The sequence below is a fragment of the Syngnathoides biaculeatus genome, chromosome 2 (assembly GCF_019802595.1).
Source record: "Syngnathoides biaculeatus isolate LvHL_M chromosome 2, ASM1980259v1, whole genome shotgun sequence".
NCBI lineage: Eukaryota > Metazoa > Chordata > Actinopteri > Syngnathiformes > Syngnathidae > Syngnathoides > Syngnathoides biaculeatus.
Genome location: NC_084641.1, coordinates 985454 through 1010600, shown reverse-complemented (window position 1 = coordinate 1010600; position 25147 = coordinate 985454). Strand labels below are relative to the sequence as shown.

The 25147-nt window shown below is 43.8% G+C and overlaps 2 long non-coding RNA genes across 2 annotated transcripts; both read left to right on the top strand.

Moving 5' to 3' along the window:
• Positions 1-8: 8 nt before the first annotated feature.
• Positions 9-1402, top strand: LOC133496064 (uncharacterized). The gene is made up of 3 exons (XR_009793713.1): positions 9-428; positions 771-837; positions 928-1402. It is a non-coding gene; the product is annotated as an uncharacterized LOC133496064 (long non-coding RNA).
• A 138-nt stretch (positions 1403-1540) lies between these two features.
• LOC133494372 (uncharacterized) lies at positions 1541-5864 on the top strand. Its single transcript, XR_009793273.1, has 3 exons — positions 1541-3713; positions 4514-4765; positions 5381-5864. It is a non-coding gene; the product is annotated as an uncharacterized LOC133494372 (long non-coding RNA).
• The last annotated feature ends 19283 nt before the right edge of the window (positions 5865-25147 follow it).

The window sequence follows — 25147 nt, the reverse complement described above, 5'->3', positions numbered from 1 at the left end:
GGCTCACATTGGACTTCTCGCGTCCGAGAGGCTCGCATCTCAAACTTAGGACCGCGCGCCTCACACCTGGACTGGATAGGCCCGCCGCACCCGGGATGGACCGCAGACCAGGTGGGTACGGGCAACATTTTTTTCTTTCATTGTTATTCTTATTATTATTTTCCAAACTTTTAAAGGGATCTGTGTACTCAACTGGAATGAGGGATGTTTTAAATGCAAGGAGCTTTTCAGTATTCATCCAATCACATTTTCCCTCATTTTGAGTGTTTTTTTCTTCTCAATTATTTTATTTTATCTTATTTTTATGGCCGTTCACCGCGAGTCCACACCCGGAGGAAGCAGAGTTGCAAAGGCCGATCGGTGACGACGAAGATCCGGCGCTCACTCACAAGTCTGATTTGACGCGTGTGAGATTTAATTGACATGTGGTAAAACTTTTGAATTATTTTATCACTGTACCATGACACCAGCCTGTATTATTAAATAACGTGCACTATTTGGCACAATTAACATCGTTGAAAATATGAAAGATCCACTTCATGTTTAACTCCGTCCAACCCATTTTAATTCTCCCCAACAACAGATGTAAGTTTCACCGCGTAAAATCCGAGTTTAAACACCCGCCCTGTGTTTTTGTGTATTATTATTTTGCATCAGCGACTTAATTGGCCATTTACAGCGCGTACTTACCCAGGCATTCTTGTTTACTCCAGACTGATCGACTATCTCAGTGAAAGCATGCATTATTAAGTCGCTGTCTGTGTAAACAGGGAGAGTCCAGTCTGCAGCGAGGGAAGCCATCACCCCATCAGACTTAATTGGCGCACGCAACGAGAGGTGAGATCAGTGCAAATTCACTTAAACGCAACAGTATGGAAGGATAGGCAATTAAACAGTGATCATTTTATCATTTTTCCTTTCCTCTAGTCGCTGTCCCCAACTCAACGATTGTGCACCATCAGTGCTGTTTAGTGTTTGCATCTGTCGTCCTTCGTTTATTCCTCATGGTTGGGTGCCCCTGGTGGCAGGTCGCTGCATTGCTCGCATTTTCGCGCTGAGCATGGATCTAGGCTTCTCAACACTTAAATTTGTTCTATTTACAATACAAATCAGAAAGGCTGGGGGGGGGGTGTCCTTTCGTGAGAGTAGATGTCTCTTATTGGCATTCTTTAACTATAACGTGTGTAACGTGTGCATATAATATGTCACACACATGATTTGAAACCAGTGAGGCGCATTTAAAAAAAAAAAGAAAATTAAATTAACACTTTTTCCGTGGTTCTACTAATGTAAATTACAATACTTTGCATGCTAGTTTGACTTCTTTCTCGTAGTTTATCGTGCAAAATCATATATATTGTAGGGGGTCTGCCCAACACAGAAAGCAAAGCAAATCTTAAAAAGTCATAGCACCTCCACAAGCCGCATCTATGCTGAGAGAACATTCCAGTCATGATTTAAATGTTCAATTACGATATTCCCTCCCCCCCACCCACCCCCCCAACAAAAAAGTAATGGCTAATGTGCTGCCAAGCTAAAAATCTGTCCAGAAAGTATGCATCCTTCTCTGTTTGCCCCACCAGGTGATTAAGATGATATCAACAGGAGACTTTAATGGGTTTTAAATGGCTGACTGCACTATGTGACGGTCAGTTTTTCTCTGCTCCCGTCTGGATCTGACACAACCGAAGTGCATAAACTTTGTCCATATAGACACAAGCTGAGTCTAGACGAGTTTGTGCATGGCGCTCCGTGACCGAGGTGGAGGTGGACGCTTGCTGCAACCAGCCCACATGGGCAAATCATGCGGTAGAAACCGATTTAAAGACTGAGAACCGTCGCAATATACACTGTTTTTTTACTTTTCCAGATTTTTCGAGTGGGGCTAAAGCAGCCTCCAGTTGGCTGCCCGGCCTCAGAACTTGAGCTGCCCAGCGTCGTAGTTAGCTCACGAGCTCGCTGGTCGCTAACGTCTGCCATCCTGGTGCGATGTATTCCATCCACTGTATACTGGGCCTATTTTAGTGGTTAAAATATATAAGCATGTGCACAGGTATACACATTGAAAAAATTATTTGATCACATAGTATCCAATTTTCAGCGGGGCATTGAGTGGACCTGCCCATGGGATTTGAGAGTGGAGATAGTGACTTGATTATTCAGTATTTTGAAACCTCGTTTTATGTATTTTGAAACCAATCAAATTTGGCAACACTCTTCCCTGCAATGTGAAAATATGTACAAGATTTTCACTTCACCTTTTTTATGTTTGGACATTGCATTAGTTCCTCACACTCTGAGCCACACTTTCACACCACCAATTGACAAACTGTGTTCCTTGTTGTTTCATTCTTAAATGTTTTTAAGTTGTTAATTTAACCAAATTAAGCTGAGTTAGCTAAAGCTAAGATTTTGGGTAACACTGAGAATTGTTCCAACATTCAAATATGTCATGTCGTATCCAAGCTGCTTATCCTCACAAGGGTTGCAGGAAAGCTGGAACCTATCCCAGCTAGATTCGGGCGAAAGGCAGACTACACCCTGAACTGGTCACCAGTCAGTCATAGGGCAGATATTGACACCATTACTGAGCGGGAATCGATGCCACGCTGCCCATATCAGAGGGAGGCGTGTGTACCACTACACCGTCAGTGACTCCACCATTCAAGTATGGTTTACATGAAAAAAAAAATGCCAGGTTAGACATAGAGTAGACACTAAATTAAATAAATCATTTTCATCTCCTCCAAGCTAAAATACGGAAAGTGGCAGAGGACTTCCGTTTTTACCAGTGGGTCCAGTATTCTTTTCTGGAATATCGTCGCCATTTTCTTCGTGGCTCCCCTCCTGCTGCACGTGGGCCCTGCCTGGCCGCACGGGTCGCCTCCAGGCCTCTGGACTCTCTCACCCCTCTCCTGCGGCCCTGGCCCTGCCCACCCTGGGTCATTTATCACGGAGCAGGAGGGGAGCCCCCAGGCCCGCAGGCTCCTGTCAGCCCCTGGAATCGCCTCTTTGTGGCTTCCAGCAAACAAGTGTCGGATCAGCAAAAGTCTATTAAAGCCCGGTGGGCCTTTCTCAGCCAATTGGGTCCGGGTCAGTGAGTCGCTCCCCCGGCTGCTCCGAGAGCTCTTTTGTGTCGCCGCCGTTGGCTGACACAAGATTAATGATTTTTAGCAGCCACTTGGTTCTTATTCGTAGAGTTCTACCCTGGTGCCCCTCTCTTTTCCCCCTCTTTACACGCCCCTTCAAACCATCTCTCATACTCCATTTTCTAATTTCTGTTTTTACGCTCACTCCTCCCACTGCCCGCCAACCCAATCAATGCTAAGCGTTTGCATCTTCATTTGCTCTGGTCATCGTGCCTCCAACTGATTGCTGCTAATGCCTAATGAATCTGAAGCATGTTGATAACCAACTTTCCAATCCACATTAAAACCCTGGCAGGCATCCTCAAGAGGCTGCAAGTAATTTGAAATCTTCCAGCCCCCTTTCACCAGTTCCATGTTGGTCATGTTCTCAGTGTTGTTTCCAGTAATTACTGCAGGTTAAGTGCACGTCCCGGAGCCCGGCGGAGGCAGTTCTATCCCTCACCTGGGACATGACTCAGCACAGCTTGGGTCATCCGGCCATTTCCCTGACCGCCGGACCACACCCGGCCTACTCTAAAGCCGCAGGAGCGGCTCTCGTCTTCACTTACATCATGTAATGCAAAGGTAGTTTTATTTACCGACTGATTGTTTCCTGAAACGGAGCCTCAGACCGGCGTCTACAACAATTTAACATCTGCAGATACATGAGCCGTTTTTAGCCCACTCACAAATGGACTTGGATCTACTTTCAGCCTACAAACTCTTCAATACAATTCATCAATACAAATAAGGGAGCAATTGCAATGTTTTTTTTGATTGTTGTTGCGTTTACATAAAAAGAAAAAAACTATCATGAAACCCTTGTTTATACGTCTTAAACGCAGTGGAAAAGCCACAGTTACTATTACAGACAAGTAAATACATTTTACAAATCAACCTTTTACAAAGAGATTAGTTTTGACTGATGGACAGTTTTAGAAAGATATTTACATTTTTTCTTGGGACGTGGTGGTGGTGGCGGGGGGGTTATTATAGGGGTTGTAGTCTGCAATGGTGTACAACTGCGCTGCCTGATCTGCATTCCCAGTATTTACGTTCCATTGTTTAAGTAGATGTGATGACAAAAATACTACAAACACTTTGCAGGATGACACACTCAAACGTTTTGCATCACTGCACAACTCAAACAACAGTAAAAACATTGTTGAATCCATCAATTACCGTGATGCAGTGGCGTGCAAAGGTGGAGGTTCGGGGGGTTGGAGTGGGTCCTGGCCCCGGGCACCCAAAAACCAGTCTGCCTCCCTGATAATTCTTCACCAAAACTAAACATCTTTATTGATACAGAACATCTTTTAAATGTGTAGTTGGACCTTTAGTTAATGACTGTGCTGTGTGTTCTATTTTTGCATTTTTTTTCATAGCAAAGATTTAAGCGAGCTGTTGTCTGTTTGAAGCCTGAATGGATGAACCCAGCCCGCTTCCACGTCCATCCACCTGCCGCGTTTCCTCCCCCATGAATCTTCTCGCCTGTGCGTTTGTTGGTATGAGCTTTTATGGAAACGGTTACAGATTGGAAGACGGCGGCACGCTGGCAGTCTGCATGATTACTCACACAGATAGGGAGAGACCACGGGCTGGGCAATCTGGGAAAGCCGCCCTACTACACACTGCAGGTACACACACACACACACAGCCCATGCATGTTATTCATTTCTAAGGTTGGCCTTTCACTACACTGTACCTCCTCCCCTTACAAGAGAGACTCAAACTTGCCTTATTGTTTGTCTATTCTCTCTTGATTTGTCCTCATATTTCATTTCCACATCTTTCCCCTCTCCTCTCTTTACCTTATCCTGCTTTTCTATATACACTTTTCAGGTTGGACACTTTGCAAAACAACTATCTGTGTGTGCCTACAGAGAATATTTTGCACAATGTTAACAAAAATAATTATTTGAGTATCGTGGCAAATGCTGCGCAGTTGGTTGCTCATTTCCTTCTTAATCCACTTACTTACTTACTGTGTTTCAATAGTGGTACATTTCCTCACACAATGTTTGCAGAAAATAGATACATAAATATAAGCGTGCACACTTTCTAGTGTGTCATATGTGATTGTCTTTGATTCCAGGTTTGTTGCTTTCATAGCTTTAACACTGCCTTTTGTATGCATGAGTTTATGCATTTGTAACAGTATGCAATGCTTGTGTGTGTTGGAGGTGTGGGGGTGGGTTCTGTAAATAAATCTGTTGGGGAATTGGGGGTTCACAGATGAAATATGGTTCCAGGGATGTGGAGCAGTGTGAAAAACTCACCAATGCCAGGGAATAACAAATCTCCTGATGTCGCCTTCCTGCAAAATAAATACACTCCCCATACAAGTCATCCATCTGGGCTGCAAGTCGCAGCGAAGATGCCCCCATTACATTCCTGACACACACACATGCACAACAATACACACACACACACACACGTTATACATTGTTTACTTGTTTCATTCAATGAAACATGTTGGAAAGACATTGCAATGACTTATTCGAAGTATATACGGAACACCATGATCGGATTCCACCACCTTAGCAGGAATGTGCAAGCTGGACCGCATTTAGCAAGAGAAACTTGGAACGTTGGAAAATCAAGTAAAGAAAAGACAGTTCGGTCTAGTTTGCACATCCTCTGAATGAAGAAAAGGCAGATTCTTCAATGTTTACACATACGCATAAGCACACACAGACACACTTACACAAACAATTTATTCGTTAATAAATTGACATTTCCCTGTGTGGGCATTTCTCCAAAATGCTTTTTTTTCCACTTTGAGATTTATATTTTTAATTGACAGTGTGCGTGTTCATTGTCGTTTAGTATGTACAGCATATTCCTGTGTGTGCATTTCTGTGTGTGTTGAAGTACAGTATGTTTGTGTATGCATCGCCGTGTGTTAAAGTACAGCATGTGTGTGTCTACATTAGTGTGTGTGTGTGCACCAAGGTCACACTGTGCTGGCATTAGCTCGCTTGTTTCCAAATGTGTGATTGATGGTGGCCATATTGCTCAAAAGTGAATGTTTTTACATGAAATCTATACATTTCCAAATTCATGGATCACTCCCATTTACTCCCGTTTCATGCACACATTCAATTTCACACTCATCTTATTGACTTTCTCATATGTGTTTCCTTTTTGCTCTTTTTTTAAAAGTTGTACATAGTGTAGTGTATGTTTTTTATGTCACTATTTCCTGTGCATCTGTCAGCAGTGCTGCACATTTCACCGTCCCTCATGTTTGCCTCCAGCTAATGATTTTGATGTACTCCTCATCAGGCCATATTTGATATAGATCATTCGGGAAGATATGTTTACTCATCTACGCCAATGCGCCGTCTTTCAGATGGATGACGTGGAAAGAGCTACAGGCTGTAAAATGTCAGCTTCCGCTGTCATAACATGACAACGGGAGGCCGATTATACCGCTGCGCCATATTGTAAACTACTCGTCATTAGCGGGCCCGTCCCGGCTAATGACCGCATTGGAAATGAACGGAGCCACCGCGCAGAGGCGTCTTCGTTGGGAGTGCTGTTTGAGAGCGGAGCTGTGTCATTAAGCCCAGCTGTGTCGCACCAGGATACGGCCCGTGTTGAGCTGTAAAGCTTTGCTGCGACGTCGGCGAAGGCCGCAGCCTCGAGCGGCACAGGGGGGCAATCACGCTCTAATGGCTCTTTCCAGGCAAAAAAAAAAAAAAAAGGCACGGGAAGCAAGATAAGTGCGGAAAACATGCAGCCACGTTAAATTAATATCCAACGCAGAATGTTTCAATCGCAGCCTCCCAGGGACTAAAAGTCAGAAAGACGTAGGAGGGGAGATGACACTCACTCAACTCCTTCTGGCTTTTTGAAAACTTTCAATCAAATCTTTCAACTTTTTGGAAACGGAGAGCTGCTTCTTGGTACTGATTATTATAATGGCCTACCAGTTTGATACACAATTTAGAATATTTATTTTTTTTGCTGAGTTTACCCTGTGCTTGATTACATCCTTTCATCAAGCCATCTGTCAATTTTCTCCATTGCTTATCTTCATGAGGGTCATGGGTGTCCTTGAGATGATCCCAGTGACTATAGAACACTTAAAGAAAAACAGATTGTTTTAAAGTTGCTTCCACACCCTTAGAATTGAACTGCCCCGTTCAGAGACTTCGCGGTGCCAAGATGGTGTCCTTCTCATCCCGTCTCCTCGAAACCAGTTTCTCGTCCTGAGTTTTCGGGACAGGCCGCAGCTCTCCCCAGCAATGCTTGAACAATTGGAGGTAAAGACACGAGAGACAGCCCATTTGTTTTGGGCTAGTGGTGATGCATGCTTTTGCAGCGAGCAGCACATTTTTACTACGCCGCCCAAAGCAGATTTGAGTAATGGACTGCTCGGGCCTGTCCACTCATACTGCTATTTTTATTACTGTCTCCTTTATCGTTTTCATTTTTCACATCTGTGAAAGAAAGCAGAGGTTTCCCCTTTCAATGATGTTCTTTTCCCTAAAGGAGGTGGGGACCTGAGAACCCCACCCAATATTCCATCAACAGTCCCTCGATTGTTTATCCCAACTGACAGATTTTGTCTTAATACCAGCAGGAGACAAATAAGGATTATCAACAGACAAACCAATAATTCAGTTTGGACAGCTTTGTAATATATTTCCATCCATCATTCCTCCCCACACTAGCCCCTCCTCTTCACAATTTGAGGCTGTGACGCGAGAACATTGAAGGCTGAACTCCAAAAATCACCAAATGAAATGAACCCAGTTTGAGAATTTATATGTAGTCAGTAACCTCAAATGAGTCTTGAAGATGATTCACTAAGTAACTAAAATTATCTGGCGCTGCCGACCCCAGGGAAGAAACCGATATTTTGCATTGAGGCACTCTCACGGGCACCTATAATGGGGGCCTCTTAATTCCACTGACAGCTTTACAGGACCTGAATTATGGCGCCGCAGTTGTGCTGCTTGTTAGGCTTCACACGAGGTTACACTAATATGCACCCTCCCATATTCTCTGCCCTTTCCCCTGCACACACATGCATAAAACCAGGATAGTTACTTTATGCACATCTTTGAATATACCGAGAGATTTTGCGCAACACAAATCTCTGAACACACCTTTGTTGTATAACCCCGATAAACTATAGGGACAAAACTGATACGAGACCCGACCATTACCTTCATGCAGTAACTAATTAAGAAGAGATGAAAATGGGACGATAATGAGAGGTGACAACATGTCTGGAGGATTTTTCTCCCTTCATCTAATTGAAGAAAATTCAAGCGCAGTGAATTGATATTTTTTTTTTCACCAATTCCGGATCTCGGTTAAAGCCAATAATTTTTATTGAACCCGAGAAGAAAATGTCTCTCCTCAAAAATGGAAAAATCTCAATTTTCACATAATAGTAAAATTACATTGAAGGACCCATAGCTCAGTGGCTTGGTAAAACAGTTTGTTTCTCACTAGGGCCCCCACTCCCCAAGAGGGGTTGCGTCAGGAAGGGCATCCGGCGTAAAAACTGTGCCAAACAAATATGAGGGTTCATCTGAGATGGCACGCTGTGGTGACCCCTAATGGGACAGGCTGAAAGAAAGAAGAATTACATTGAAATTGTGAGAATCGTTCTTTGTAAATAAAAAAAAAAACAGGTGGGTGCACAACAACTACATTCTCTTGAGCTCCCTGTTAATTTTAATTTGAATTAAGATTTGATGCACCTTTCGATAACCACCATTGATCAATCATTCAAACAGCGACAGAAGTCGCCAAATTTTACCTTTAGCATCTCTGTTGCTGATTTCCTCCTCCTTCCCTTCCCTGATTGCTGCAAAGGCTTCCTCGTACAATCTACGGACCTAACTAACACCAATCGCACTGACCGATGACCTTCATGACTTCAACTCTTCATTTCACGCGTCATATTTAATGCTCACTTTCAGGCATGATCAAAGCTAAATTAGCAGCGAGTTAACGGGAAATTCCTGAGACATTTGAAGACATGGGAGACGGGTTCTTCATGTCAGTACTTTCTGCCATTCGTAAGGTCCCTGATCTTCAGCTGAGAGATCACTGATACAGTCTGAAAGAGGTTGTAACAGACTGTCAGCGGGGGTTCTCACATTCTTCCCCACCCAAAAATATCCAAGCATCCTGTATGATCATCCAATGGTGCTTTTGTCCAAAATGTCTTAATAAGATCCAGAATGAATTCATGCGTGGATCAGACTACAAGATAAATTTGGTCTCTCACACTAGCACTATGTCAGAGTACTGCCACAAAATCCTGCTGTGTCTCATTCTTAAGGTTAAGGTATTTTTAACTTTCACACCGGTAGTTTGGAGAAAACATAACAGCATGTAGCTAGCTAGATAACTAGCTAGTACTAGCACTGACGTTTGTACGCAAATATTCTCTTTGCTAAATCGCACATGAATAAATGTTGACAATGGCAGTCAAGGGAGTTGAGGTGCCATTGCAAGACACAAGCCTATTGGTCGACGTCAAGGTGCTATTTTGCAGGCATTTCATAGATACGTTATACTACTCCACTGAAGATAAACTTTTTAAATGAATATTTAGTGATCATGGTTTATGTCATACAAGGAGACTTAGTTACAAAATATGTCAGGCCTAAACGGAAAATTCAGATGCAATAGCAAATCAGGTCAATAACGGGGCTAAAATATTGTAGTGTAATAAAGGCATGAGGGGTTTAATCCAACATTTGGTAAGTTTGTCTTAATCATTTTGTCTATTGTGTAGCTCAGCTAATGCTCCTGTACTGAATTAATTCCATTACTTCTTCAATCTTCAATTTGAAGATACATTTTGTTCTCCCTTCCAACTCTCTCTTAATTCAAGCCCTCTAGACTAACACAGTTTTTCCTCAGCAAACGCTTTATCTGCCCCCCCCGACCCTCTCGCTTCCACACCAACACGTTCCTGCCAAGTGATCCGTCTCTGTCAGCCTGCTAAAATGATAATGCCAATTAAAGCGGAGGAGTAATTGCCATACGCTGCCGCTGATCCCCAGCGGACCTTCAACAGGAGCCGCTGTTCACCACATGAATGAGCCCCGTGGCCCCTAGAGGCCCTCGTCTGGGCAAGCGTTCGGACGGGCTGGGGCGGAATGTTGTAGGAAGGGGAGCTGGGTTGGAGGGCATGACACAAGAGAAAGGCTGATTTGTAACTTTTAACCTCCACTGATCACCGATGGCCTTGACAAGAGACAAGTGGCGGAAAGACAAAACATACACGTACACACACAACATAAACACGTGGGTGAGTGCATGTTCAAGGTCGCTGTCAGAGGACTCGTGGTTCTCACCATTTTCCACCATGTGAAGATACTAATGGGAAGTGAAAGGAGTGCGACACCAGTGAACAGAGGTGACACACGAGTACTGGCAGGTCAGTAAGGCAGCCATTATTTCCAGAATAATCAAAAATTCACTTTTAAGAACTTTGTTAAGACTACTTATGAAGGCACTCTTTACTTCCAATAGTCTTTGGTGATTTGTGAGTCCATAAGATTCCAGCACATGACTTTGCCACTTGAGTGGCGCTTTTGACCTAAAAATACAGGAAAAAATACGGCCCACGGATTTACAACGGAAATAACAGATCCTCAAAACACAGTTTGAGTCATGCAAACACACATTCATATGAATGAATCTTTAACTATTACGACTGTATCACAGGAAGAATTGAAAACAAATTAATCTTGCGCTAATGCATATTGCTAATCGCTTATATTGAGGAAATCACATGAATGCAAAATCTATCAATCAAATGTATATATAGGGGCCCCTCATAATCACCCCGTCATATTAAATAATTGTCCGTAGTTTTCATAATTTTGAAGATTTTTGAAGAGAAGTCAAGGAAAATTATGATCTCATGTCTCAACATCCAGACCAAGCCCATATGAAAATTGTGCGTCAAATTTACCACCAAACCAGGTGGCCGTGACAATGTCAATAAATCCCATCATCATTACGACAGGTCTGCATTATTGGTGTTGAGGGGTTTCGACACGTGGAGTGTGTGGGCGGAAGGTTGTAAACCCAAGAGTGTGCGTAGGTGGCGGTTAACACAGACATCGTCAGCCATCGTGACTGGGTCCTGACCTGTGGCACATACCAGCTGTGACCCCAATTTCGAAAGTTACAAACAGCAGTTTGGTCGAGTTACTCCTTTTAATTTGTGCTGTATTAAGATGTGGAGGTCCAGTGATCTGTTGCATCTGTTGTGGGCTGAGTGGAGGTCGGGACAGGCAACGAAGAGTAATGATCAGCGCAGCGGCAATATGACAATAATCCCCTCTAACTTCATCAACACAATGTACACCAGCAGGCCAGCAAATGCCTTCGCGTTGCGATTGTCCTCTGAGCTCAAATCATGGTCTAACTAAAACACCGAGGGCTTGTGCGAGCAGTGTCACAATACCTCAGCGCCGCGTCGTAAGCGCCGCGCTAACATGACTTATTGCACGCGAACGTTCCGCCAAATCCATAATGAGACTCCTTTTGTTGCCCCTGTTGTTGTTGGAAATGTAATTATGAAAGATGAAACACAGCCTTCAACGAGATGGTTGTAAAATAGCATAATTAATATGGGCTTTTGCAAGAACAATCCCCGCTTTACGGGAGCCCACGTTGGCTGTGAAATTAATTAAGTGTGCCAGGATTTATGGTCTGAGCTTGGAAATGAAGAGAATTAATCGCAGGCCGAAGATGGATGCTCGCTGGAAAATGATAATGCCCATGACCATGTTGGGGGGGTTGTAACTGCTTTAGGGCAATGCGCTTGGATGGGGATCGAGGATGTTGACTTGATTATACGCTCCCAGACAACAGCTGGAACAGTGGTGAGATGTTATACGGTTTGGACCAACTTGGCATTATTAGAAGATGTTCTACTTTCGCTCCACCTGCACCTTCTTTCCTCACAATAAGGCCTCAGATAAAATTGCTTTTGCAAAGTTTGGATTGCTAGGAGCGTAGAGACGTTTTGTAGAGAGACTGATCATTTGACAAGAATTGTGTGACTGGACAAAATGATTCCAAACCCTGCGAGTTACACGTGACGAGTGCAAAATTCTTTGGTGAGTATGCATTTGGCCTTTGAACATAAAACACTTCATAAGGATAATCAGCAACAATACATTACAAGTACAGATGAAAGGGTTCTTATACGTGGTTACTAAGAATAAACAGTGAATTAATTAAATCTTATATTTGGTAGACATGCTCCAGCCCAAGAGGTTAAATGAGGATGAACAGGGTGGCAACTTATTTGAGCATGTATAGAACTGCAACACCTCTTGCACTTTTAGTGCGTGTGTGTGTTGTAATAATGGAAAGCTAATTACCCACCATCCCGTGTCCCTGGACAGCGCCACAATGTCTGGGTTAGAGATGTGTGTGGGATGGTTTGTAGTTGTAATTAGCTTCAGGCACACACACACACACACACACACGCCCAGACAAGATAAATGAAGGCTGGGTAGGTGTCTGTTGTTGGACAGTTGATTGGGCAGGTATGAGAGGAGTGTCTCGGGTCTCTGGAGCATGTCCGCTCTGATAATTGCGCCTGCGTGCGGGTTCTTGTGTGCACAAAGGAGCTCTTAGCCCAAATTGCTGTCTCTTGTCTTATTGTCAGAGTGATTATGAAATATTGTTTAATTTACTGGGCGGCACTAGCCTTTTGCGATTTTGATGAATCTGAGCTTTTATTGTTTTGTTCACTTTATTGTCTGGTGGTTAAGTGTCATGCGTTTGTGCTCTCGAGTGCGGCGACGAGCTGCATGAATAGAAGTACTGCATGCTACACAGTAGCACCCTGATAGATATGTATTTTAAATGAAGTGGATAATTGATCTTTCAGGGAATTTAGTGATTTGTTGCACCTAAACATTTGTATGAGTAGCCTGGAAGCTGGGATAAAGAATAAAACTATAGTTTTCAGTGAGGAATAGAGACTTGTTTCCAACAATTTTTCAATCCCATTTAGGATGGTACACAATTTATTATGAAGCATACTTAAATCCATATTTTTTTCTCTTCTGTATAGGAAAGAACCAGATCAGGTGGCTTGGGCATCTGGTTAGGATGTCTCTTGGACGACTTCCTGGTGAGGTGTTTCAGGCACCTGCCCCAAGGAGGAGACTCTGGACACAGCGGAAGGACAATGTCTCTCGTCTGTCCTGGCAACGTTGCGAGAAAGCGCCGCAAGAGATGGACCAAGTGGCGTGGGGAAAGGGAACTCTACTAAAGTTGGTGGGCCTTTGATTCGACCTTGGATTGGTACAAGTAGATGGATGGATGTAACAGCAAACTCGCTATTGAAATGGTGGAGTGAGACAATAGGCATCGAAATATGTTTACGGGAGTAGAATGGGAGATGCTAAAATTATGATTAAAAGCGAAATCCAGGGCTTTGCATAAAGCGTATCCAATAGGACATGTAATATGTACCCTCTTTTATTTATGTGATGTTAAATCCTCTTTCATTTAACAGTTTTTTGAGAAGATTTTTTATCGACAATTATGAATTTTCAGGGGCGCTGCCATTTTCGCGAGTCACATGACCTACATGCGCGGATGTGACATGTACCATGTCGCAACAAAGGCTCGTTTACATGGGACACCGTTTATGCCCAGCGCCGATTTATCTTCATAATGTAAGTAAGTTTCTTTCAGCTTGTCCCTTTCGGGGTCAAAAGTGTATCATCTCAGATGAACGCACATATACATTTGGCACAATTTTTACGCCGGTTGCCCTTCCTGATGCAACCCTTTTCAGGAAGTGGAGGCCCCAGTGGGATACAAACCCACAACCCCTGATTTACCAAACCAGTGCTCTATCCACTGAGCTCCGGGGCCTCATCGACAGTTACAAATTTTCAGGGGCACTGTCGTTTTCGCGAGTCACATGACTTATGTACGTGGATGTGACGTGTAAGATATCGCACCAAATGCTCGATTACATGGGACAGCATTTATGCCCAGCCCCGATTTCTCGGATTTATCCTCATCTGATGAAGAAATAGCAGTATTGGCTGATTGGGAAGACGGAGGAACACTTTCATACAGATTTGAATGTTTACTATTCGGATGTGTTGCTGTGTTGTTGTTGTTTTCCTTTCGGCTTGTCCCTTTTGGGGTGGCCACAGCGTATCATCTCAGATGAACGCATATATATGTTTGGCATAATTTTTAGCATATATATGTTTGGCATAATTTTTACACCGGATGCCCTTCCTGACGCAACCCTTCTCAGGGAGTGGAGGCCCCAGTGGGATACGAACCCACAACCCCTGGTTTACCAAACCAGTGCTCTAACAACTGAGCTACCGGGCCTCGCGAAAACAGCAGTCCCCCTGAAAATTTGTAATTGTCGGTGAAAATCTTCTCAAAACACTATTAAATGAGAGAGGATTTAAAATCACATTATCAAAATAGGGTACATGTTACATGACCCATTGGATACACTGTTCATGCAAAGCACTGGATTTCCCCTTTAAGGCTTGCATCGCAGTCTTTTGTTCACAGTCACAAGTTTACATATCAGAATATTTAGCTAAATCATCAGGGTTTACCATTTTCAAACATTCTGTGGTGAGCTTGAATGGCACTGCTTGGTGGAAAAAGCAGATTGGGAGTGTGTGTGGTAGAAAGTGAGACAGGAGGAAGGTCTTGCCCCACTCAAACTGATTATACTGCTATCGACAGGGACCCAGAAAACAGGCACTCTCTTTCCTCTTGATTGAATTAAACACCTTTTATGGGGCAAATCGATGGGATGGAGATGATGAGGTGGGTGTGGGGAAGTGGGGAGTGTGATGTGGGGCTCTGGGCAAGCAGTGGTATGAAACGGGAAGAGAGCCAAGTGTTATGATATGTGGAGGTGAGGTTTGTCTTTACCCCCAGCATTTACCAACTCACACTCTTACAGAGAATATTGAGAGGTCTGATGCCCTGTTGTAATTCAGGCAAATCAATGCTTTTAAAGCATTTAGCCATGACTTGTGTTGAAGAACAGTCCGGGCCGGCCAAGTGTGCATGTCCAAGATCCAAATCAATCAAAATTACAGTACCAGACTGGGATGGTGCAGTGAGTGGGCAGAGGGAAGACTGGGCTACACAGCACATCTACAGCTTTTATGACATATAATAAACATGACCGCTCCAAAGTTGTCGAGATTTCTTTCAGTAGGAGATCAAGCATGTTGACACATGTTCACAACTAGAAAATGTTTCCTCTGCATTCAACCCATTCTGGCAGGGAATAGGGCAAATATTCAAAATGCCACGAACAGCAACAGGCAACCATTTTTTTAGTGTTGTTGTGAAAGTGTCATATGCGTGTGTCTGTAATGCGCAAGCAGTTCAAACCAATTGTAATATTGGTGTGAAGAAGAAAATTGTTTCATTCTTCCACCAGCTATGTAGGATGAGAAGAGATTAAAAAATGTTCAGAGTTGTAGAAAGGGGACGGTGTAAAAAAAATTGCGGGAAATACAAACCAACTCAGCTGAATATGTTGTACCAACTCTGCTAAATATGTTGTGATGGGCTCAAAAATGAGCGACATGTTGGAGCAGCTGTCGAGCATTGGCCTCACAGTTCTGAGGACCGGGGTTCAAATCCCAGCCCTGCCTGTGTGGAGTTTGCATGTTCTCCACGTGCCTGTGTGGGTTTTCTCCGGGCAAGCCAGTTTTCCTCCCACATTCTAAAAACATGCGTTATTGGAGACTCTAAATTAACCTTAGGTGTGATTGTGAGTGCAACTGTTGTCTGTCTCCATGTGCTCTGTGATTGGCTGGCAACCACTTCAGCGTGTCCCCAGTCTCCTGCCTGATGACAGCTGGGATTGGCTCCAGCATTCGCGCGATGCTCATGAGGATAAGCAGCTCAGAAAATAGATAGCTAGATCGAGGACTGGCAAATGAGGCCACAAGCAGGGAAAGCACCTGACATTAAAAGACAACCCTTTAGCATTTTTTTTTCAAGGAAAAAATGATTACTCCAAGATGATACTGGCTTGTTGAAGAATAACAAGTGCAGAGCTCCCAATAATTACTACTAACTACATTTAGCATAATGGTCAATTGTTAATATATTCAGCATTTTTATGCTCTAAAATGTCTATTCATGATTCAAGTCCATGGGACAAAAAAAGTTTTATAGCCCACTCAAGGAAATCAACTGTGTCTACCTCATGTTTCTTGCTAAATGGACTTGTTCTTTTCACTCTGGCAGAAAATCTGTAGAACAATTGCGATTTATCTGTTCGGGTTGCATTGATATTACAAAATTTTTTTGTTGTTGCCAAATTGCTTCTCAAGATAAACGAATCAATCGCATTTATATTTGGTTGTCCGCGTTTTCCAGCACTTTTGATCGCAGAACTCAATTTGCTTTTAAAGAAATATGTACATGATAAAAATATATGTGCATAATACAAATAAAATGCAAAGGCTATTTTGTTTATGCAACAATTTGATAAGGAGATTATCTAATTATATGATTTTCCGATAGCATTGTAGGCCTTAACAGGATAAGCGGTAAAGAAAATGGATGCATAAATGGTCTAGCTCACAGAGAAGAATTCCAACTAAAGAAAGGTGATCGCGAAGAACAGCCCAGCTGTTGAGATATATCAAGGCCATTCGGTTGAAAAGTTCAAGTTAAAAAAATCAGCAATTTCAGCCAGATTGGGAGTATGTTGACTCCACTGTAATATGAAATTCTAGGTGGCGCTTAAAACCTGGACTTGGCGCTAATAGCAAATCCACCACGAAACATGATGAAATGACAGCATGCTAACACACTGGCACCATCGCTGAATTCCATTCCAATTCTATTTATCGCACGGTGACCTCCCTTTCGTAGACCCTCACTCGGACAGTATGACCTCATGTTGCCACGGTGTGACCCCCACTCTCCGCCTGTCGAAATCAGCCATTCAGTCTGGACGTAGCATCCCCTATGACCACATTAGTCGCTGACAGGGCCGAGCCCAACCCCGCAAACCGCTACGCTAACATCGGACCAATCGACACTGCCGTCAACAGCAGCCAAACCAATTAAAGTGTCTAATGAGCGTCTTGTATAACACTAACACGGCCATTAAAGAGCATTTAAAGAGACACCGAGGTATCAGGTGGAGGGCTGCGGGTTACGGTGTCATACCTTATTAGTATTCAACTTGCGTTTGGCTTCCATTAATGCGCCATTCACCGACGTATGGATCCGACGGATCTGAGACTTGATAAACAGCTTTCACGCTGATGAGAACAATCTGTGCTCATAGACAAAGCACCGTCGATATGCAAGAAAGATAAATAAATACGTTGCATGTGAAGTGCATTGGAGGAAACTGTGCGTTGACAGTATTACACAGGCACTCAGTTTAATATAATATTGCTGAGGGAACAGGCCCAAGGCGCTACTTCCTTTTATTAGTCATTCACTGGGATTATGGACACATTGCTTCCATTACCTGAGAGAGAGGAGCAGAAGCCTTGGCCCCTGGGGACAACCAAATAACTCTCTCTCTCTCTCTCTCTCTCTCTCTCTCTCTCTGTGTTTCTCTGTTTCTCTCTCTCTCTCTCTCTCACTCACTCTCTCTCTGTTTCTCTCTCTCTCTCTCTCTCTCTCTCTTGCTCTCACTCTCTCTCACATTAACATACACTCTTGCTTTAAACAGATCCCGGCATCCGGACACTGACGCACGCACACATGAATGCACACAGTCCATCATGAAGACATGCACAGACTTCAATGAAACCTTTTTACCAGCAGGAAGAGTCGAATCAATATTACCTTGAAATAAATGGCGACTAAATAGATTCATAATAAAGATGCAGACGTTAACTCAAAAAGACTCTAGCGATAACCTTTGCGGGCGTGTTCATCGCTCCGTCCTTCGGTGTCTATCATTTTCATGTGTGACTTGATTTGCTCTTAAATCTGCGCCATGCTCTGAGATAGGTGGAGGTTGCTAGGTCAAGTTTGTACACACACACACACACACACACACACACACACACATGCACCTACACACGCGCACACACACACACACACACACACACACCAGTTTTGTCAGCAGTGATGCAATGAGGCTGATGGATGAGCAGCGGGAGAAAAGATGGGTGGATGAATTTGATTTGTCTTAATTCAGGGGGACTGCGAGGCGGCTGCGAGTGTCACCACGACAGTTGTGAACGTGTGCAGCAAAGTAAACGAATTACAAATCAATACGTAATTCGGCTATTTGCATAACCCAATCACTGTTGTTTCCGCCGGGTCTTCGTAAGGCCACCGTTGATCCCAGCTGCCTGTGATGCGTCATGTGATCAAACATTCGGAATCATCCTGTCCTCCCACAGTCATTTATCTTTACTCCAATTTCAACATGATAAAAGTGAAGTGGACGCAAGATGAAACTAAAACAAGTTGTTGCCACCAGTTAGGGATTCAGTGATTGAACAAAAGTAGCTGTCAAATATTGAATAACTCCATATGATGAGGGTGGAAAAAAGTCGGGACATTTACAAAGCAAAACATTACATGCACAATAAACAAGTGCTTTGAAGACAAGATCACACTAACTTGACTTCACGGAGTCATAACCTGCTGCACAACTTTATCCATTTTCTGTACAGCGTATCCTTGCAAGGGTCACGATTGAGCTGACTTTGGGTGAAAAGCGAGGTACACACCGTGAACCCAGCCAGTTGGAGAGCACCTATTGTTGCAAAGTCCCAGTTCAATTTTATCAAAATTAAGAACAATAAAGCATTTTTTGTTTATTTAAAAAACACACACAAAATGCCACTGATCTCACCACCCATGCACATTTTAATGAAATAGTGGTCAAGGCTGGCACACCAGAAGATGCAGCACACTCATGGATGAATCGCAAACTGTTTCATCCTTTGGATTCTCTTATTCTTTGTCTTGCCACAGAGTGTCAGCCTTTTCCATGATTTATACTCTATCCATCCATCCATTTTCTGAGCCGCTTATCCTCACGAGGGCCGTGGGAAGTGGTTGAGCCTATCCCACACCCCAAACTAGTTGCCAACCAAAAGTGGGGCACATAGAGACAAACAGCCACACTAGCAATCACACCTTGGGACAATTTAGAGTGTCCAATTAATGCTGCATGTTTTTGAGATGTGGGAGGAAACCAGAGTGCCCGGAGAAAATCCACGCAGGCACGGGGAGAACATGCAAACTCCACACAGGCGGGGCAGGGATCCAACCCAGGTCCTCAGAACTGTGTGGACAACCAGCTGATCCATCGTGCCACCTGATTTATCCTCAATTTAATTATTTTATTACTCGGTATTTTTATAAAGTTCAATATTATAGAGCAATATTTTTCCTTAGTGGAAAAAAAAATAAATCTTTGTGGACCAGGAGGCTGGATCAGATTAACAACATTTCTATTCATTTAATGGGAGTAGAGGATTTGAGATAATGTGTTTTTTTACATGAAGAACATGAACCTGGTGCAAATTAAACTTGTTTCCAAAAACACCACGGTATTTTGAAATTCAAAAGTAAAATCCCCCGAGTCGATGATGTGCTCTTTTTATTTCCTTTTATTTCCTTTCATTTAATTGTGGTGATTGAAGCTCATGTTGAAACATTTGTCATTCCATAGTCAGATGGCCTCAGAAAGGCCCAGGGCCTTTCTGTTCATAGCAATTCGGAGGATGAATGCTTTATTCCTGCCAGTCCCTCCATTATGCCTTTTGAGTCATTCTGTGTTAATAGTTCATGATTGACAACAAGTTAAAGTGCACCTTCAGTCCATTGCTCATCATGAATGACCTGTGCTGGGCATGCACACACATTATTCATATTTACTCTTCTGAACACACACAAACACCGCCATGCGCCCACTCTCCTAACACCCAACGTGGGGATAAATTTTTCCACTGTGACTTAAAAGACAAATCGCCAATAAAAACGGCAAGGGTGTTCACGTATGCGTTTCTGGCACAATCAAATCAATTTCCTCTAAGTAGCCATAAACATGTTTTCTTGCAAAACATGTGAGAGGGGCACCATTATCACCAGGCCCCCGGGCTACCCCACCCCAGAGGTCTCTCCATAAGGGTCAAGCACCAAGACCTAATCTGTCTCAGTCCGCTAGACCAGGACCTCGGCCATGTCCGAGCCTTCTGATCACAAGACGACGTCCATTAATCAGTAGCGAGAAGCACCGTCACAAAGAGGAGGCCTAGCGGGGGGTCAGTCAGTCAGGGGAGGCACCCCGGTCCTGCTGCAGGGCCCTGGCGATGCTCTAGGCCTTCATGAAGGACCAGACAAGGAGTTCTGTTTACGTTTTGCTGTGATTAATTACCAAATGTCTCAAGTGAGGTTTGGGTTCACAAATCCAATGGATCTTCTGTATCTTGGAGCTGAATCCTGTTTTGATTTGCTCCATTGTAATACAGTTTCTGCTGAGCCTTCGGGGGGGGTTACGTCTCCATTGTGACTGATTGTAATTGTAATTGACTATAACCACTTTTTACATGCAACTGCTATGTAAAACACACACACACACACTTTTCAGATCTGTAGCCCATTTTCTCCGTTGCTCCTAAAGATTCGACCCCCATCTTACACTCATGGGAGTTGACACTCAGCTTTGACTAATCCAGTTAATATTCAATGACTCATTAAAGTTTGATCATGATCTGAAAAGAGGGAAATCACACACGTGTACCAACACAAAATCTGCCCTTTCGCTTGTACAGTAATTGTACTTTAGAGAGGAGCTCCAGTCCAGGTACTCCCTGGGTCCTTGTTAGTGAAGATTAGGGAGATGTGGACCCGAATGTTGGAGGCCAGCAGCCTCCCTGAAGCAAACTGAGATTCACCGTGTTGGAAATGCAAGGCCGGGGCAATCGGGTGCAGGATTGCCCCCCTGGGGCCTCGGTTCATTTCTACTGCTGAAATATTTAAAAGCCTCTGCCCCAAAAAAAAAAAAAACAAAGCTGTGGATATATTCTGGTTGAGGGTAATCCTTGCAAATTCTGGACCACGTGAGCTTTGCTGAGACTAATTCGAAACGCCAAAATAATTCTATAACATTTATGTTTTGATTTAGACAATTTCCAACCATGTCTTGGTTGTTTTCCCTTCTCCACCTCCCATTTTTTGTCGTGACCCTGCCATTTTCCCTAGAGTTTTGGGGCTGGGGAACGCCACAAACACAATTTTGCTAATGTCGTTTGGTGCACGCTTGAAGGAGAGAAAGTGGCGGCTGTCAAAAGCACCTCAACGGTTCAGCGAAGAAAACCTGACCCGACACATGACACATTCTTAGCTTTGTACGAGTGGACATCTCACCAGCTCCCCTCCGTTTTGGCCAAACCTTTCACCTCCTCCTTCTGCTAGCCAGGAGTGCTTAATTCTTCTCCCTCCCACTTTTTTTCACTCCCCTCGTCAAAGCGTACGTCGCCTGCTGTCACTCGTTCACTCTCCTCGTGTCAAATTGGCAGAAATCACTGCATTATTAAGTGTGCATGGACAGCCAAGTCATCTCATCAAATCTAATTTAATCATATTGCCACATGACCCCTTTTGATGGGCTTGGTGGAAAAAGAAAGTTTTAAAAAAAACTCATCTACCTCTTCTTTTTCTTATTATTCTTTTCAACCAATTTGTAAACTCTAATAGTGAGTGCATTAACATATTGTGCGAGAACTTAGAGTAATTAATCCAAGCTTGTATTTTTTCTTAGATCAGGCGTCACCTTCTCCCACTGGTACTGTAAAAGAAAGGTAGGACCCTCTCAATCATTGGCTCAATCAATGAAGATGATTGGACCGGTGAACAGGAACACATTGGGTTAACACCTCCAAGCTGCTCCGCACCTGACGTGACTCGCCGCCACCCAGGGTGCGCTCACATCCCATTTGTCACTGCAGTTTTTCCCGGAGCTGGGGCCAAAGATTGAACGGGCCGGTGTCGAAATATGATTTTTCAGTACGCGTTAATTCACTGGGGAGAGGGCTTTGCCAAATTCTATCAAAGTGTGCAACTGTGTATTAAATGACTATCAAAAGGCCAGCCATCATTTTTCATGGCATAACCACGACGTGCCCCGGACTAACCCTTCTGCAATCACAGGCTGGGCTATTGCTATTGATCCAAACGCAATGGCTTTCGTGAAGGTGTCGACACAGTGTGTAACGCGCCGCACATGCTTGAGCAACGGCAAAGCTAACGTGAGAAAAATTATGTTTTTTACGTTCAACTTTTGAATGATGCATTTGTTTTATGTAAACGCACATGGGTGGAAGACCTCCGAGTTGCTTTCTTCCCACGCTACGGCCCAAAGTTTGCTGTTTCACCATAGTGATCAATATGGAAGGAGGGGCAGTGAGTGAGTGAATGGGGGTCCCAGTGGGCGGCGGGTCACGGATCTTGGTTGACGAAACATCAGAATCTCCCTGCATCGCAGTATGTTATCTTCGGTGTGTAGGAAGAGAGCCGGTTAAAATTTAACCAGCCCCATCCTGTTCTCCGCAACCCTCCATCAGCCAGACCCATCTCCTCCACCACCCCCATTGACCCCCACCCTGTTTAGAGACAGACGTGATGGATCGCTGCTGTCATTGTACTCTGTGAGGCGACCACGGCAAAGAGGGAGCTGGGCTCCTTGTTAATCTGACCCTCTGAGCTGGAGTGGACGACACATTATGACAACACCCTTCCATAAAGACAAAAAAAAGAACACAACTCCTCCGCCTACGCATGACACGCGGCATTCTTATCCTCTTTACGAAGTTCACTGTGACGCCAAGCCACAGGAAGCCCCCGGAAAAGCTGCGGGCATCCAAGATGGTGCAAAAACACCGGAGAAAATCGGTCAGAAAGAGAAAAATGAGTAGCCGAGTTGGAGGGAGGGATGGCGAGCAGCTGTGTGGAGTGACACAATGCCACGCTCATGACTAATGGTGCTGCATGAACTCGTTATTGACGAGTGATCAGTCATGTACTGATGCCATCTCTGCCTTCAACGATAAGCCACAGGGTGCCATTTTTTTTTTTTTTTGCATTGGGATTGGAAGACGAAAAACAAAAACACTAACAACACAATGACGGCAAATGATTGCATGTAAATGACATAAGTCACCAGCCGCAGCAGCCTTGCAATATTGATAATGCTTCATTTTGATTAACTTTATCAGACAGATATCAATGAAAAAAATACTATTAATGTTGTTCGTCTTTGCAGTGATATACTAAGCTGTTTTTGATAGTTTGCCCCTTTCAAGTAGCTGAATGGAAAAAAGTATTTTTTTCACATAAATTATTATAGCCAGGCAGCATGGTGGAGAAGCTGCAGAGCAGGGGTGCTCAATGCGTCAATCGCGATCGACAGCCAATGTTCCCTCTAAACTGTACGTGTTTGTAATTGTAGAAGGAACTTTCTCTAACAACGACCACTGCACCGCCACACTCTTTTTCCTAGCTTACCTTACACCCGCCACCCCCCCCCCCCCCCCCTCAGAGTTCTGGGGACCAGGGTTCAAATCCCAGCCCCACCTGTGTGGAGTTTGCATGTTCTCCTCATGGCTGTGTGAGTTTTCTCCAGGGACACCAGTTTCCTCCCACATCCCCCCAAAAAACATGCAACATTAATTGGACACTTTGCAAATTGCCCTTAGGTGTGATTGTGAGTGTGACTGTTGTCTGTCTCGATGTGCCCTGCAATTGGCTGGAAACCAGTTCAGGGTGTACCTTGCTTTCTTTCGTTGACAGCTGGGATAGGCTCCAGCACTCCTTGTGACCCTTGTGAGGATAAGTGGCTTAGAAAATGAATGGAAGGATGATGATATCCATCTCTCTTCTATCGCAGGTCGCCGATGGGCTGGAATTGATCCTAGCTGACTTTAAGCGAGCGGTACAACCGGAACTTGTCCCAGTCGGTTGCAACTTTTCACACTCACATTCACATCTATGGACAATTTAAACTCTTTGTTGAACCTAACATGTATACACAGAAAAAAAAAAGCATTGGGAGTACATGCAAACTCAACACAAATTAAATCCTCACTCAGATTTGAACCCCTGACCACCGAATTTGACTTGTCTTAATTCAGCTGAACTGTGAGGCACTTTTGATAACCAGTCCTCCACCATTGCCATATAAAATAATACATTCCATTATTCTATTCTATTATTCTATCTATTTTTCTTGGCCACTTATCCTCACGAGGGTTGCGGGGAGTGCTGGAGCCTATTCCAGCTGTCAACAGGCAGGAGGCAGGGTACACCCTGAACTGGTTGCCAGCCAATTGCAGGGCACATCAAGACAAATAACCAGACTCACAATCACACCTAGGGGCAATTTAGAGTGTCCAATTGATGTTGCATGCTTTGGGGACGTGGGACGAAACCGGAGTGCCCGGAGGAAACCCACACAGGCACAGGAAGAACATCCAAACTCTACACAGGCCGGTCCGGGATTGAACCCGGGACCTCAGAACTCTGAGACTAACGCCTTACCACGTGATCCACTGTGCCGCCAAATTCCATTATTATTATAGAAAAATCTTATTCAGCTTGTTAAGGACTGGCCAAATATTACAAATAGTTTCAACATGCGACATATGTGTAAATTTAATTGTAATGTGCGTGTTTAACGAATAATATGTAAATTTGACCAATAGTGCATTAGAAGGATTCAGATAGTACATTGAATGTTGTTGTTGTTTTCCTTTCGGCTTGCCCCTTTCGGGGTCGCCACAGCGTATCATCTCAGATGAACGCATATATATGTTTGGCACAATTTTTACGCCGGATGCCCTTCCTGACGCAACCCTTCTCAGGGAGTGGAGGCCCCAGTGGGATACGAACCCACAACCCCTGGTTTACCAAAGCAGTGCTCTAACTACTGAGCTACGGGGCCTCCCCCACATTGAATGTGTATACAATTCCCATTTTATCAATGAAATGCATTATTTTTCACAGAA